Source organism: Ambystoma mexicanum, chromosome 1p (genome assembly GCF_040938575.1).
Source record: "Ambystoma mexicanum isolate Mex_15411 chromosome 1p, UKY_AmexF1_1, whole genome shotgun sequence".
Taxonomy (NCBI): Eukaryota; Metazoa; Chordata; class Amphibia; order Caudata; family Ambystomatidae; genus Ambystoma; species Ambystoma mexicanum.
The window spans coordinates 1,373,355,346-1,373,370,906 of NC_090921.1; positions in this window are offsets into that span (position 1 = coordinate 1,373,355,346).

Here is a 15,561-nt window from a genome sequence, read left to right on the forward strand (position 1 = left end):
TTCAACCCTCTGTTATCTCTCCTCTCTCTATTGCTGGTTTCCTTCTTATTGATCTGTGTGCCCTTTCTACAGTATTGTGAATGCACTTTAATGAGGTCTAATATTAGTGGTACCACTTTAGAATTGTAGATATTTACCATTGCTGATTTTCCTGAGCACAAAGTGCGTTATTGTGATAAGTGTACATAACCCTTGAATATTAATTATATAAAGACTGTGTTTTCAGTAATACAGTGTGTGGACATTCCTTTGTGGGGGCTTGGGGATACACTGTACTTAAGAACCAGCCTGCATCACCTCCTGAGAAGCTAGGCCTTGATTGCTCGCCCATCGCTACCGTATTAGAGAATCTTGGCTGGGGTCCTCTGTGCCTCCCCTCTACCATATAGAGAGCAGAAGTACAGACCCCCCCACCGGTCTTCTTTACAAAGCTGGTGGCAGCGGTGGGATGCTTATGGTTTTAAGACTCAGTGTATAACCGTGCCACTTACAAAATATCCGCACTTTATTAGATTAAGGTTTGGGTGTGTACCAAATAACTGCATTACAGGCAATGGAGCCCATTGCAAATGGTAAATTGACTCGGATGAGCTTAGAGGCTCTCCAGAGTGCTTGTGAAGCCAGGGAGTTGGACTTTGTGGATAAGTCTAGGGCTGAGCTGATAGCTGCCCTGGTGGACTACCAGACTGATGGTGAAACCCTTGATGAAGGGGGGGATGCAACCAGTGAGGACTCTGCCCCTGGGGTTGTCGCTGAATCTGTTTCTGGGAATGCCACCATTCCTGCTGCCTCTGTTCCAAACCCCAGCAATTCCATGGAACTTGAGTTATTAAGGATGAAATTGGCCTTTGAATATCGCAAGTTGGAAATAGAAGCTGAGCTTAAGAAAGAGGAGCTGGCACAGCAAGTGGAACTCAAGAATAGGGATCTTGCGCTCAAAGACAAGGACACTGAATGTCAGAGAATCCAGCTAGAGAGAGCTAGAGTGGAGACTTCAGCTAGACCAATTGAGAGTGGCAGGTCCCCAGCCACCAAGTTTATGAAAGATTTGGTTGGTGTGTTTGTGGAGGGTTCAGATATCCTCCAATGGATTGAAGCGTTTGAAATGGCTTGTGCAATTCATGATGTAGATAAAAGAGATTGGGCTAAGTGTTTGTTAAGCAGAGTGCCTCAAACTGGATATGACTGTATTCTGAAGCTGAGTGTGGAAGAAAGGGGTCAGTATGAGTGTATGAAGTCTGCTTTGATTGCCAAGTTTGGCAAGACACCTGCCCAATACCTTAAAAGGTTCAGGGAATTTAAGAAAAGAGAGAATGTGTCTTGGGTTGACTGGGTGAGTACTGCGCACATGAACATGATGGGGTGGATTGATGGATACAAGGTGAAAACTTTTGTTGAGTTGTCCCACCTCTTGTTTTTTGAGCATTTTTCTGAAGCCTGTTCACCAGAGCTGCGTCAGTATGTGGCTGACCAGAACATTTTGGACCCCTTTAAGCTGGCTAGGTTGGCTGACAAGTGGGTCTCCCACCGGGTGTCCCCTAAGGACTCCAGTGGGAAGGACAAGGACAAAGAAAAGGGGGCCTCTCAGAAAGCTGAGGAGTCCCAAAAGCAGTCACAGTCGGGTAAACCAAAACCTTCCTCTCCTAAGACCCAAAAATCTAGTGGGGATAAGTCCTCTGTGGGTGGGAATAAGAGTAGTGGTCCACCTGCTGCAAAGCAGGCTCCCAGTGGTTCCAGTACCGTACCCCGCACTCCTGGCACTTGTTGGGATTGTGGGGCTCTGGATCACAAAAGGGGTGACCCCAAGTGTAAAGGTAAGGCACTTGGAGTACAGGCTGTCAGCCTGACCTACCCTTACCCCGTGGCTGAGGTGGAGGCCACTGTCCTCCCCTCCTCTACAGGAATCACATTTGGTGCTCCGGTAGAGATTTCCTTAGTGTCCCTTGGGGCCTGGGACCAGTACGCAGAAGTACTGGCGACTATCCCACAGAACACCCGTAGATTTTTGAGAAGTGTCCTCTTGAATGGCCAGCCTTCTACTGGTTTGAGAGACACTGGGGCAAGCATGACAGTGGTGGACAGGACCCTGCTCAAGCCAGAGGACTATGAAGGTGCTCCTCTGCAAACCACCAGGTTAGCTGGTGGGCCTCCCAAATTATCGCCTGTAGCCCTAGTCACACTCATGATTGGAGACAAGACAGCAAAGCTTCCTGTCCTGGTTCAGGACAATGTCCCTGCTAACATTCTGTTAGGAAATGATCTAGTAGAGTTGGGGTTGATCTCGGATGGTCTTCCCATGACTGCTGCTGCAGTCACTAGGTCACAGGTGACACCGGGTCTGGCTGTGAGTCAGGTATCCGAGCCAAAGGCGAGGCCTAAGGCAAGAAGAAGGAAGACCAAGAAGGCCACCTCTGTGGAGGGAACACCTTCTCTTCCTGCTGTTCCGACAGCACCCAATGGGATCCATGCTCCGGACGGGCTGGGTCCAGCGGAAAACCCAAACTCAACTCCTGTGGGAGAAGAGACAGAAGACTCTCCTGTGGGAGAGGTTCTCAACCCGGAGGATCATCCCGACCTTCAATGCTTGTTAGCTGAAGGGGGACCCTCCCGGGCAGACTTCTGTAAGGGACAGAGAGAGTGCCACTCTCTCGAGGGCCTGAGGAAACAGGCCCTGTCCCAGGCACAAGGTGAAGTGCCTAGGACATTCAAGATTTATTGGGAGGGTGAGCTCCTTGTTAGTGAGCCCACTAAGCCCGAACCTGGTGCCCGCAAGAGGTTGGTGGTACCCCAGGTTTACAGGCCCTTCCTACTGCAGTTGGCGCATGAGGTGCCCTTGGCTGGTCATCTTGGGACCAAGAAGACTAAGCAGAGGCTCTCTGCCCATTTCTACTGGCCACGGATGGGAGTAGAGGTGGAGTCCCACTGCAGGACCTGCCCAACTTGTCAGTTGTCTGGCAAGACTGGAGGCAGGGTCATTGCCCCACTGCAGCCATTACCAGTGGTTGGCACACCATTTGAGAGGGTGGGCATCGACATCGTCGGTCCCCTTGACCCTCCCACTTCAGGTGGACATCGGTTCATCCTGGTCTTGGTAGATCATGCCACCAGGTACCCTGAGGCAATACCCCTTCGGACTGTTACTGCCAAGGTGGTTGCCAGGGCTCTCCTGGGCATTTTCACCCGTGTTGGATTCCCCAAGGAGGTTGTCTCTGACCGAGGATCCAACTTCATGTCTAGTTACATGAAAACCATGTGGAAAGAGTGCGGGGTAACCTACAAGTTCTCCACCTCTTACCACCCCCAGACCAATGGTCTGGTTGAGAGATTTAACAAAACTCTCAAGGGCATGCTAGGTGCTTTGGAAGAGCCCCTAAGGAGGAAATGGGATCTCCTCCTGCCATGCCTGCTGTTTGCTTACAGAGAGGTACCTCAAGAGGGTGTTGGTTTCAGCCCCTTTGAGTTACTCTTTGGACATCCCGTGAGGGGGCCCCTCGCCTTGATCCGAGAAGGCTTGGAAGCCACCCCTCCAGGTCCCGCCAAGCAAGTGGGGGACTATGTGTTAGGCCTCAGGCGGAGGATGACACAAATGATGGGTCAGGCAACAGCAAATCTCAAGGCCAGCCAGGAATTGAATAAGTACTGGCATGACCTGAAAGCTTCGCAAGTGGATTGGACTCCGGGACAGGAAATCCTTGTGATGGAGCCTACCAAGCCTAGAGCTTTGGCAGACAAGTGGACTGGACCCTTCAGGATCATCTCCAAGATGGGCGAAGTCAATTATCTGGTGGACATGGGAGCCTCTGGGGTAGCCCCCCAGGTATTCCATGTCAACAGGCTCAAGCCTTTCCACAGGCGAGCAGAGGTCTCATGTCTCTTGCTAGCTTCAGGGCAAGAAGAGGATGAGAGTGAGCCCCTTCCTGATTTGCTGCATAGCAACCCTCAGGATGGCTCAGTGGAGGGAGTACAACTCTCTCCCGATTTGACAACAGAGCAGCAGAGGGCCTGCCGGGCTTTGCTCCAGCAGTATGCCCCTCTGTTTTCACTGACACCGGGCCTTACACCGTGGTGTAAGCACGAAATTGACACTGGTGACAGTGTGCCTGTCAAAAGCAGGAGCTATCGTATGTCAGATACCGTCAAAAACCACATCCAGGCTGAGGTCGCCAAGATGTTGGATCTGGGTGTTATTGAACCCTCCACCAGTCCCTGGTCCAGTCCAGTGGTCCTTGTCCCCAAGGCAAGTTCCCCGGCGGGTACCAAGGATTGGAGGTTCTGTGTGGACTACCGAGGAGTCAATGCCGTCACCAAAACTGACGCGCACCCATTGCCCAGGGCTGATGAGCTCGTGGACACTATAGGTGCTGCCAAATTTGTGAGCACCTTTGACCTTACCTCAGGCTATTGGCAAATAGCTCTGACGGACCATGCCAAGGAAAAGACGGCATTCTCCACACCTGAGGGACTCTACCAGTTTAGGGTCATGCCCTTTGGGTTGAAGAATGCCCCTGCCACCTTCCAGAGATTGGTCAACCATGCGCTCAGTGGGCTGGAAGCCTTTTGTGTGGCTTACTTAGACGACATTGCCGTCTACAGTTCCACCTGGGAAGAGCATTTGACACATCTGGATAAGGTGTTGCAGGCCTTGAAAAGGGCTAACCTCACTATCAAGGCCACCAAGTGCCAGATAGCTCAGGGGAAAGTTACCTATCTTGGTCATGAGGTAGGAGGGGGTCAAATCCAACCTCTCTCCAGTAAAGTACAGGACGTACAGAACTGGGAGACGCCCACTACTCAAACCCAGGTGAGAGCCTTTTTGGGCCTCACTGGGTACTATCGCAATTTCATGGCAGACTATGGAACCATAGCTGCACCCCTGACAGCTCTAACTTCACCCAAACAGCCTAGGAAGGTTAATTGGACTGAAGACTGTCAGAGGGCCTTTGATGGCTTGAAAGAAAGTCTGTGTAGGGCACCTGTGTTGAGTGCGCCTGACTACAGCCGACCCTTTATCGTCCAGACGGATGCCTGCGACACCGGAATTGGAGCTGTCTTGTCCCAGTTAGATGACAAAGGGAGAGAACATCCTATCATATTCATCAGTAGACAACTCAAGGGTAGAGAACTTAGGTGGGCTACTGTTGAAAAGGAATGTTTTAGTATAGTTTGGAGCCTTAGGCGTTTTAGGCCCTACCTTACGGGGTCCACCTTCAAGGTCCAAACAGATCATAAGCCCCTGAAGTGGCTTATGCAGATGAAGGGTGAGAATCCGAAATTGCTCAGGTGGTCGATTAGCCTACAAGGGCTAGACTTCACCATAGAGCACAGACCAGGGAAGAGTCACGATAATGCAGATGGCCTTTCCAGAAGGTATGTTGACCGTCTGGATGAGGGTGTCTATCCCGTGGGAGATTAGGCACCCTCCACCTCAGTCTGGGGGGGGCGACTGTGATGCCGGAAATGCATCTGAGGGACAGGGCCTCTGAATCCTTGTCCTTTTTCTGTTTTTACCGTGTGTTCTGTCATGTTTTCTGCCCAGGAGTCCATGAGGGACTCCTGGCAGTGCAGCTCTCTTTTGGTTTGGTGAACAGACCCATGGGATACCCTTATGGCACCCATGGGTAGGGGTACAACCCTGTGCCCCTAGTGTATGTTTTTGGGCACCTGTGGGTGGCCCACAGAGCAGGGTATGGGCTGGTGGCAGCTCCATGCTGAATTTGACAGGTGCTCTGGGTGTCCTCCATTTTGGGATACCCAGGCCCTGCCATTGGAATCAGTTGATTCCTGATAGGAAACAAGATGGCCCCTGTGGCCTCTTGCTTTCTATTGCCTGTTATCTTGTTTTTCCCAAAGTCCTGGGAAGCCCTGACTCTGTCCCTTCCCCCTGACTGGCTGTTGGGTGGAAGTTCCATATATGGTGTTGTTGTGAAGGCCCAGCTAGACTGACTGGAGCCTTCCCAGTGACTGTATGTTGTGGGTACCTCCTGTGGGTGGGACCTGGGTGAATGGAGTGTGTGACCAATATACCCTCCTTGTTGTGGTTGTCTGGTTTCTGGCATGAGAGACAAAGACTGAGACAGCCCTGCCCGAAACTGGCCTGAATGCAGTGTGTAGTGTTGAATGGCTGGGTACTTGTCCCAATCCACATTCCTTGTTGTGAGTGTCTGAAAGGGAGGAGTGTGGCCTGAATGCACTGTGTGCCTGATTGGCTGACTGACTGCATGAATGCCCTTCTGTGTGATTGGCTGCTGTGTGTGTGCCAGCAGTGTGGATGAGAGACAGAATAGTATATCTGGGGACCTCTCACCACTGGAAATTGTTCAGAAGCATTCAGAAGCTGAGTCTCCACTCAAGAGTAACTGGATTTGCTGATCCTCGACGTCCAGCTGGAAGAAGAAGACTTGCTGTGGCATTTGCTTCGACGGAACTGAAGGTTGTCGAAATCGTCGAGGACTGACCCGAGAGAGGACCTGGTAAGGCGCCCTCTTCCCGTGCTCCGAGGGACCATCGAGCACCGCTGAATCTTCGCCGAAGCGCCCTGGAAGTCAGACCCTCGAAAGGCTGCCGACCCGAGACGGGACCGCCGAGGAGATCGAAGTGAAGCACCCGGACATCGACGCTGTCGAAGTCCATTGCCGTCGACCAGGGTTCGCAGGTCTGTGTAACCGCTGGAGGCCCGTCGAAGTTGTGTTGCCCAGCCGTGGGAACCACTTGACGCCGTGCCGCCGACGACCGGAGCCGTCCGCTCCTTGCCTAAGAACATTTGACTCGAAGGACTCCCTCGTCCGCACCGTCGACCGCTTTTGCCCTGCCGGAGAAAGTCGAGGACGACCAACGCGCCGAGGAGAATCCGCCGGTGGGCTTCCCGCCACCTCACGATCCCAAAGACTCGAGCGACTCGACGCCCTTGCTGGGCTCCCGTCTCTACAATCTTTGCGGTCCAGAACTATTGTCATCGAGGTGCCCCGCACACCTCCGCCTTGCAGGACGCCGACGCCCCGACGCCGACGAGCACCGCTCGGACGAAGCTGCCGCCTCTTCGACATCGTTCTACCTCGTTCGTCGACGGACGTTCGACGCCCCGTGCCTCCCGCTTGAAAGGGAAGGCATTCAAGAAGGGCCGTCGATTCCCCGTCGCCGAACCCCGAGGTCTTCGACGTTTCTCTACGCCTCTCGACGATCCGTGACTCCTGCTTAAAAGGGGGTCATTCAAGAAGGATCTGTCGACGCCTCTTCGAAGAACTCGACTCCACCAGGTACATTGGGGGGGTAAAAACATTATAGGAGAGAAATAGACTATTGAACAATATGGACTGGGCTTGTGTCATATCCCTTTATTTTACAGGTTGCCCAGGTGGGGGGATCTCCACACAGAACTGTGTCCAGTAGCAAGGGCCAGTATTCTGCCTATTGTTTCAACCCTCTGTTATCTCTCCTCTCTCTATTGCTGGTTTCCTTCTTATTGATCTGTGTGCCCTTTCTACAGTATTGTGAATGCACTTTAATGAGGTCTAATATTAGTGGTACCACTTTAGAATTGTAGATATTTACCATTGCTGATTTTCCTGAGCACAAAGTGCGTTATTGTGATAAGTGTACATAACCCTTGAATATTAATTATATAAAGACTGTGTTTTCAGTAATACAGTGTGTGGACATTCCTTTGTGGGGGCTTGGGGATACACTGTACTTAAGAACCAGCCTGCATCACCTCCTGAGAAGCTAGGCCTTGATTGCTCGCCCATCGCTACCGTATTAGAGAATCTTGGCTGGGGTCCTCTGTGCCTCCCCTCTACCATATAGAGAGCAGAAGTACAGACCCCCCCACCGGTCTTCTTTACACCTGACCTATACAAATCACCCCTTCCTAAACTTGGAATTTTGTCTACTTTTCAGAAATATATGCCTTTCTGTCCTCCAATTTGGCTTTCCTGCCCTTTTCTTCCATTCCGTCCATGCATGTCCAATTGGCAAAAATGGCAAAAATCGCCTACCTCTCACAAAACGGTTGATATCCCCATCAAAATAATTTTTTTCCATTTCCACTCAACCTGTTCCTGAAAGCCAACACATTGGGGAACTCAGCACAGCAAACCATTTGTTCCTAGCTCTTACCCCTTTAAGTGCCAAGGACGAGGTATCTCGTCCTTGGAAGTGCACACGCAGTGCCAAGGACGAGATAGCTCGTCCTTTTCGGCACCTTGTTTTGAGCGATCCCTGCAAAGCAGGGATCGCTCAAAACTGTAATCCAACCCCCGGGCTATGTGAGGGGGAGGTCCCCCCTCACTGCCCGGGGGTTGGATTTCCTTCAGTTTCACGCCGACGTGCATGACGCACGTCGGCGTGAAACGGAAAGCAATTCCACCGCAGCAGCCATTTTCGGCTGCTGCGTTGGAGAGAGAAGGTGAGTGCCCTTCTTGTTCCGCCTCGATCTCCGGCTGTATTTCAAGCCGGAGATCGAGGCGGGTATCGTTGGAAAGGGGAGATTCTCCCCTTTCCAACGGTACCCATTGTGTGACTTTGCTGCCCGCGGATCGGGCGCAGGGCGCCTCGATCCGCGGGCAGCAACGTCACGGATCAAACGAAGATCCTTTTGTGACGCGTGGGGGAGGGGGGGCTGCTTACTAGGTAAGCGGCCCCCTTCCCCCGTGGCCCCAAAGCATGGGGCCACAGCGCCAGGGACCCCTGGGGGCAGATGATCACTGCCCCCAGGGGTGGGGGGGAAAAAAAAAAAAAAAAAAAATCGAGGGAAGGAGGGAGGTGGGAGGGGGTTTTGGGCCCTGGGACCCACTGGGCCACCAGCGATTGACCTAAAAGTGGTGTCCCTGGAAAGGGGACTTTCTCCCCTTTCCAGGGACACCACTCATATGCCGCATTGCTGGTCACGGATCAGCGCAGAGCGCTGATCCGTGACCAGCAACCCACTGAACCACCATGGATCTGTTTGCGAGTTGGGGGGGAGGGGGGCTGCTTCAGGTAAGCAGCCCTCTCCCCCCCCCGGTCCCCAAAGCATGGGGACACATGAAAATGAACCCTGGGGGCAGATGGCTGACCATCTGCCCCCAGGGAAATGTATAAAAGAAAACGTGAAAATAATCCGAGGGATGGGGGGAGGTGGGAGGGGGTTTGGGGTCCTGGGGCCCACTAGGCCACCAGGAATTGAGCAGAAAGTGGTGTCCCTGGAAAGGGGACTTTCTCCCCTTTCCAAGGACACCACATATGAGGCATTGCTGGTCACGGATCGGCGCAGAGCGCTCGATCCGTGACCAGCAACCCACTAGACCACCATGGATCTCTTTGTGAGGTGGGGGGTGGGAAGGGGGCTGCTTCAAGTAAGCAGCCCTCTCCCCCCTCCCGACCCCAAAGCATGGGGGCACGTGTATGTGAACCCTGGGGCAGATGGGCTGACCATCTGCCCCAAGGGAATGTAAAATAAAAAATAAAAATGAAATGATGGGAAACAGGGTTGGGGGAAGGGGTGGGGGCCACTAGCCACCATGGATTTTTTACTGAATGAAAGGAAGGGGGTGTCCCCCCATAGGGGGGGGTGCCCCCCCAACCAAAGTAGAAAGGGGGCACCCCTTGTAACCCTCCCTGGGGGCAGATATCTGTTCCTAGGAAGGGCCATCTGACCCCAGGGAGGGATGCATGAGGTGGGGCCCCCCTATCTGCCCCCAGGGAGGGTTGCATGAGGTGGGGCCCTCCATTTGGGGTGGGGGGGTTGAGGGCCACCCCCCGTTGCGGTACATCATGCGCTGCCAATTTAGGGTGGCCCTCAGCCCCCCTAAAAAGCAACCTGTGGTTTTGTATATTTTTTTTTGTTTACCCAACTTTGCTTGGTGCAGATGGCCACATTAGTGTGGCTATCTGCCCCCAGGGTGCCCAAACCCTACTGCCCCATCTATTGGGGGTCCTGCCCCACCTTTTGGGGTGGCCCTCTCCCCCCTCACCCCAAATGGAGGTGGGGTGTACCTCACGCAGCCGTTTGGAGGAGGCCCAGGGAGGCCTGCATGAGGTGTGTCCCCCAGCCATTGGGGGTGGGGTCGGGGGGGGCACCCCAAAAGGTGGGGCAGGACCCCCAATAGATGGGGCAGTAGGGTTTGGGCACCCTGGGGGCAGATAGCCACACTAATGGGCCCATCTGCACCAAGCCAAGTTGGGTAAACAAAAAAAAATATACAAAATCACAGGCTGCTTTTTAGGGGGGGCTGAGGGCCACCCTGAATTGGCAGCGCATGATGTACCGCAACGGGGGGTGGCCCTCAACCCCCCCCCCACCCCAAATGGAGGGCCCCACCTCATGCAACCCTCTCTGGGCGCAGATAGGGGGGGCCTCACCTCATGCATCCCTCCCTGGGGTCAGATGCCCCTTCCTAGGAGCAGATATCTGCCCCCAGGGAGGGTTGCATGAGGTGGGGCCCTCCATTTGGGGTGGGGGGGGGTTGAGGGCCACCCCCCGTTGCGGTACATCATGCGCTGCCAATTTAGGGTGGCCCTCAGCCCCCCCTAAAAAGCAGCCTGTGGTTTTGTATATTTTTTTTTGTTTACCCAACTTTGCTTGGTGCAGATGGCCACATTAGTGTGGCTATCTGCCCCCAGGGTGCCCAAACCCTACTGCCCCATCTATTGGGGGTCCTGCCCCACCTTTTGGGGTGGCCCTCTCCCCCCTCACCCCAAATGGAGGTGGGGTGTACCTCACGCAGCCGTTTGGAGGAGGCCCAGGGAGGCCTGCATGAGGTGTGTCCCCCAGCCATTGGGGGTGGGGTGGGGGGGGCACCCCAAAAGGTGGGGCAGGACCCCCAATAGATGGGGCAGTAGGGTTTGGGCACCCTGGGGGCAGATAGCCACACTAATGGGCCCATCTGCACCAAGCCAAGTTGGGTAAACAAAAAGAAATATACAAAATCACAGGCTGCTTTTTAGGGGGGGGCTGAGGGCCACCCTGAATTGGCAGCGCATGATGTACCGCAACGGGGGGTGGCCCTCAACCCCCCCCCACCCCAAATGGAGGGCCCCACCTCATGCAACCCTCCCTGGGCGCAGATAGGGGGGCCTCACCTCATGCATCCCTCCCTGGGGTCAGATGCCCCTTCCTAGGAGCAGATATCTGCCCCCAGGGAGGGTTGCATGAGGTGGGGCCCTCCATTTGGGGTGGGGGGGGGGTTGAGGGCCACCCCCCGTTGCGGTACATCATGCGCTGCCAATTTAGGGTGGCCGTCAGCCCCCCCTAAAAAGCAACCTGTGGTTTTGTATATTTTTTTTTGTTTACCCAACTTTGCTTGGTGCAGATGGCCACATTAGTGTGGCTATCTGCCCCCAGGGTGCCCAAACCCTACTGCCCCATCTATTGGGGGTCCTGCCCCACCTTTTGGGGTGGCCCTCTCCCCCCTCACCCCAAATGGAGGTGGGGTGTACCTCACGCAGCCGTTTGGAGGAGGCCCAGGGAGGCCTGCATGAGGTGTGTCCCCCAGCCATTGGGGGTGGGGTGGGGGGGGGCACCCCAAAAGGTGGGGCAGGACCCCCAATAGATGGGGCAGTAGGGTTTGGGCACACTGGGGGCAGATAGCCACACTAATGGGCCCATCTGCACCAAGCCAAGTTGGGTAAACAAAAAAAAATATACAAAATCACAGGCTGCTTTTTAGGGGGGGCTGAGGGCCACCCTGAATTGGCAGCGCATGATGTACCACAACGGGGGGTGGCCCTCAACCCCCCCCACCCCAAATGGAGGGCCCCACCTCATGCAACCCTCCCTGGGCGCAGATAGGGGGGGCCTCACCTCATGCATCCCTCCCTGGGGTCAGATGCCCCTTCCTAGGAGCAGATATCTGCCCCCAGGGAGGGTTGCATGAGGTGGGGCCCTCCATTTGGGGTGGGGGGGGTTGAGGGCCACCCCCCGTTGCGGTACATCATGCGCTGCCAATTTAGGGTGGCCCTCAGCCCCCCCTAAAAATCAGCCTGTGGTTTTGTATATTTTTTTTTGTTTACCCAACTTTGCTTGGTGCAGATGGCCACATTAGTGTGGCTATCTGCCCCCAGGGTGCCCAAACCCTACTGCCCCATCTATTGGGGGTCCTGCCCCATCTTTTCGGGTGGCCCTCTCCCCCCTCACCCCAAATGGAGGTTGGGTGTACCTCACGCAGCCGTTTGGAGGAGGCCCAGGGAGGCCTGCATGAGGTGTGTCCCCAGCCATTGGGGGTGGGGTGGGGGGGGGGCACCCCAAAAGGTGGGGCAGGACCCCCAATAGATGGGGCAGTAGGGTTTGGGCACCCTGGGGGCAGATAGCCACACTAATGGGCCCATCTGCACCAAGCCAAGTTGGATAAACAAAAATAAATATACAAAATCACAGGCTGCTTTTTAGGGGGGGCTGAGGGCCACCCTGAATTGGCAGCGCATGATGTACCGCAACGGGGGGTGGCCCTCAACCCCCCCCCACCCCAAATGGAGGGCCCCACCTCATGCAACCCTCCCTGGGCGCAGATAGGGGGGGCCTCACCTCATGCATCCCTCCCTGGGGTCAGATGCCCCTTCCTAGGAGCAGATATCTGCCCCCAGGGAGGGTTGCATGAGGTGGGGCCCTCCATTTGGGGTGGGGGGGGGTTGAGGGCCACCCCCCGTTGCGGTACATCATGCGCTGCCAATTTAGGGTGGCCCTCAGCCCCCCCTAAAAAGCAGCCTGTGGTTTTGTATATTTTTTTTTGTTTACCCAACTTTGCTTGGTGCAGATGGCCACATTAGTGTGGCTATCTGCCCCCAGGGTGCCCAAACCCTACTGCCCCATCTATTGGGGGTCCTGCCCCACCTTTTGGGGTGGCCCTCTCCCCCCTCACCCCAAATGGAGGTGGGGTGTACCTCACGCAGCCGTTTGGAGGAGGCCCAGGGAGGCCTGCATGAGGTGTGTCCCCCAGCCATTGGGGGTGGGGTGGGGGGGGCACCCCAAAAGGTGGGGCAGGACCCCCAATAGATGGGGCAGTAGGGTTCGGGCACCCTGGGGGCAGATAGCCACACTAATGGGCCCATCTGCACCAAGCCAAGTTGGGTAAACAAAAAAAATATACAAAATCACAGGCTGCTTTTTAGGGGGGGCTGAGGGCCACCCTGAATTGGCAGCGCATGATGTACCGCAACGGGGGGTGGCCCTCAACCCTCCCCCACCCCAAATGGAGGGCCCCACCTCATGCAACCCTCCCTGGGCGCAGATAGGGGGGCCTCACCTCATGCATCCCTCCCTGGGGTCAGATGCCCCTTCCTAGGAGCAGATATCTGCCCCCAGGGAGGGTTGCATGAGGTGGGGCCCTCCATTTGGGGTGGGGGGGGTTGAGGGCCATCCCCCGTTGCGGTACATCATGCGCTGCCAATTTAGGGTGGCCCTCAGCCCCCCCTAAAAAGCAGCCTGTGGTTTTGTATATTCTTTTTTGTTTACCCAACTTTGCTTGGTGCAGATGGCCACATTAGTGTGGCTATCTGCCCCCAGGGTGCCCAAACCCTACTGCCCCATCTATTGGGGGTCCTGCCCCACCTTTTGGGGTGGCCCTCTCCCCCCTCACCCCAAATGGAGGTGGGGTGTACCTCACGCAGCCGTTTGGAGGAGGCCCAGGGAGGCCTGCATGAGGTGTGTCCCCCAGCCATTGGGGGTGGGGTGGGGGGGGGGCACCCCAAAAGGTGGGGCAGGACCCCCAATAGATGGGGCAGTAGGGTTTGGGCACCCAGGGGGCAGATAGCCACACTAATGGGCCCATCTGCACCAAGCCAAGTTGGGTAAACAAAAAAAAATATACAAAATCACAGGCTGCTTTTTAGGGGGGGCTGAGGGCCACCCTGAATTGGCAGCGCATGATGTACCGCAACGGGGGGTGGCCCTCAACCCCCCCCCACCCCAAATGGAGGGCCCCACCTCATGCAACCCTCCCTGGGCGCAGATAGGGGGGCCTCACCTCATGCATCCCTCCCTGGGGTCAGATGCCCCTTCCTAGGAGCAGATATCTGCCCCCAGGGAGGGTTGCATGAGGTGGGGCCCTCCATTTGGGGTGGGGGGGGGGGGTTGAGGGCCACCCCCCGTTGCGGTACATCATGCGCTGCCAATTTAGGGTGGCCCTCAGCCCCCCCTAAAAAGCAACCTGTGGTTTTGTATATTTTTTTTTGTTTACCCAACTTTGCTTGGTGCAGATGGCCACATTAGTGTGGCTATCTGCCCCCAGGGTGCCCAAACCCTACTGCCCCATCTATTGGGGGTCCTGCCCCACCTTTTGGGGTGGCCCTCTCCCCCCTCACCCCAAATGGAGGTGGGGTGTACCTCACGCAGCCGTTTGGAGGAGGCCCAGGGAGGCCTGCATGAGGTGTGTCCCCCAGCCATTTGGGGTGAGGGGGGAGAGGGCCCCCAAAAATGGTGGGACAGGCCCCCCCAGTGGGTGGGGCAGTAAGGTTTGGGCACCCCGGCGCCAGATTGGCACACCAATGTGACCCTCTGCACCAAGGGGAGTTGGGTTACCAAAGGAAAAAAATGAAAATGGTGGAACGCTTTTTAGGGGGGGCGGTGGGGCACCCCAATGGGTCAGGGAATTTTCTAATGGGATGGGGCGTTGACCCCCCCCCCCACCCGCAATGGAGTGGGTGCCAAGTCATGCAGCCCTTCCTGGGACCAGATATCTGCTCCTAGGAACGGACGCCTCAGCCCAGGGAGGAGTGCAGGACAACCCCCCCCCCCTATCTGCCCCCGGGGAGGGCTACATTTTGCTGGTGTGACCATAGGTAACACATGTTCTTTGTTTTGTTTACAGCTTTTTCAACCCGAGCAGCTGCAACGTTATGTGAGTACTGTTTTTTATTATTCTATGGTTAGGGCCCACTGTCAGTGGGGTGGGTGAGACTGGGGCTGGATTGTTGGTGGTGTGGGTGGGAATGGCCCGTCTGGGCAGATCACCTCCAACTGTCCTGGAGTTGCGGCTTGGCTGCATTACAGCTTTTCCCTTCGGGGAGGTATTGGCACACTGCCGAGACTCTTTGGTGGGGAGAAGCTGTAACGCAGGGCAGCCAGGGCTCCAGCAAAGTCGGCGGTAATATCCCTGGCCTTGGGCACCCTTCTCCCATGTGGGTCTTTGCTGGTGGTTCTGGGTATTACATTCTGGGCCGATTTGCGTAAGTCAGACCTCTGTGGATTCCCACGGGTGTCCTCTTTTGGGAAATGCATGGGGTTCCCTGTTTCCCTTGCTGGCTGCGACACCCTAGGCCCAAATCTGTAGGTTGCCCACATGAACAAAATGGGCAGTGGCGAATGGCTTGGGGTTCCCAGTCGGTTACCCTTTTCCTTTTGCGCCCCCGGTAGGTGCACCCACACATGTGAGGTACCGTTTTCATCGGGACACGTGTGGGGACACGGGAAGGTAGGCCACGTGTTGTTGGCGGTGTGTTTCGGTGGGTGGCCAGAGCGAAATGTCTGAGAATTGTCTTCATTTCCGGCCAATTTCAGAGACATTTCCCTGTGTCCACTCACCGAAACACGTCGCCAACAGCAGATGTCATACCTTCTTGTGTTCCCACAGGTGTCCCGACGAAAAAGGTACC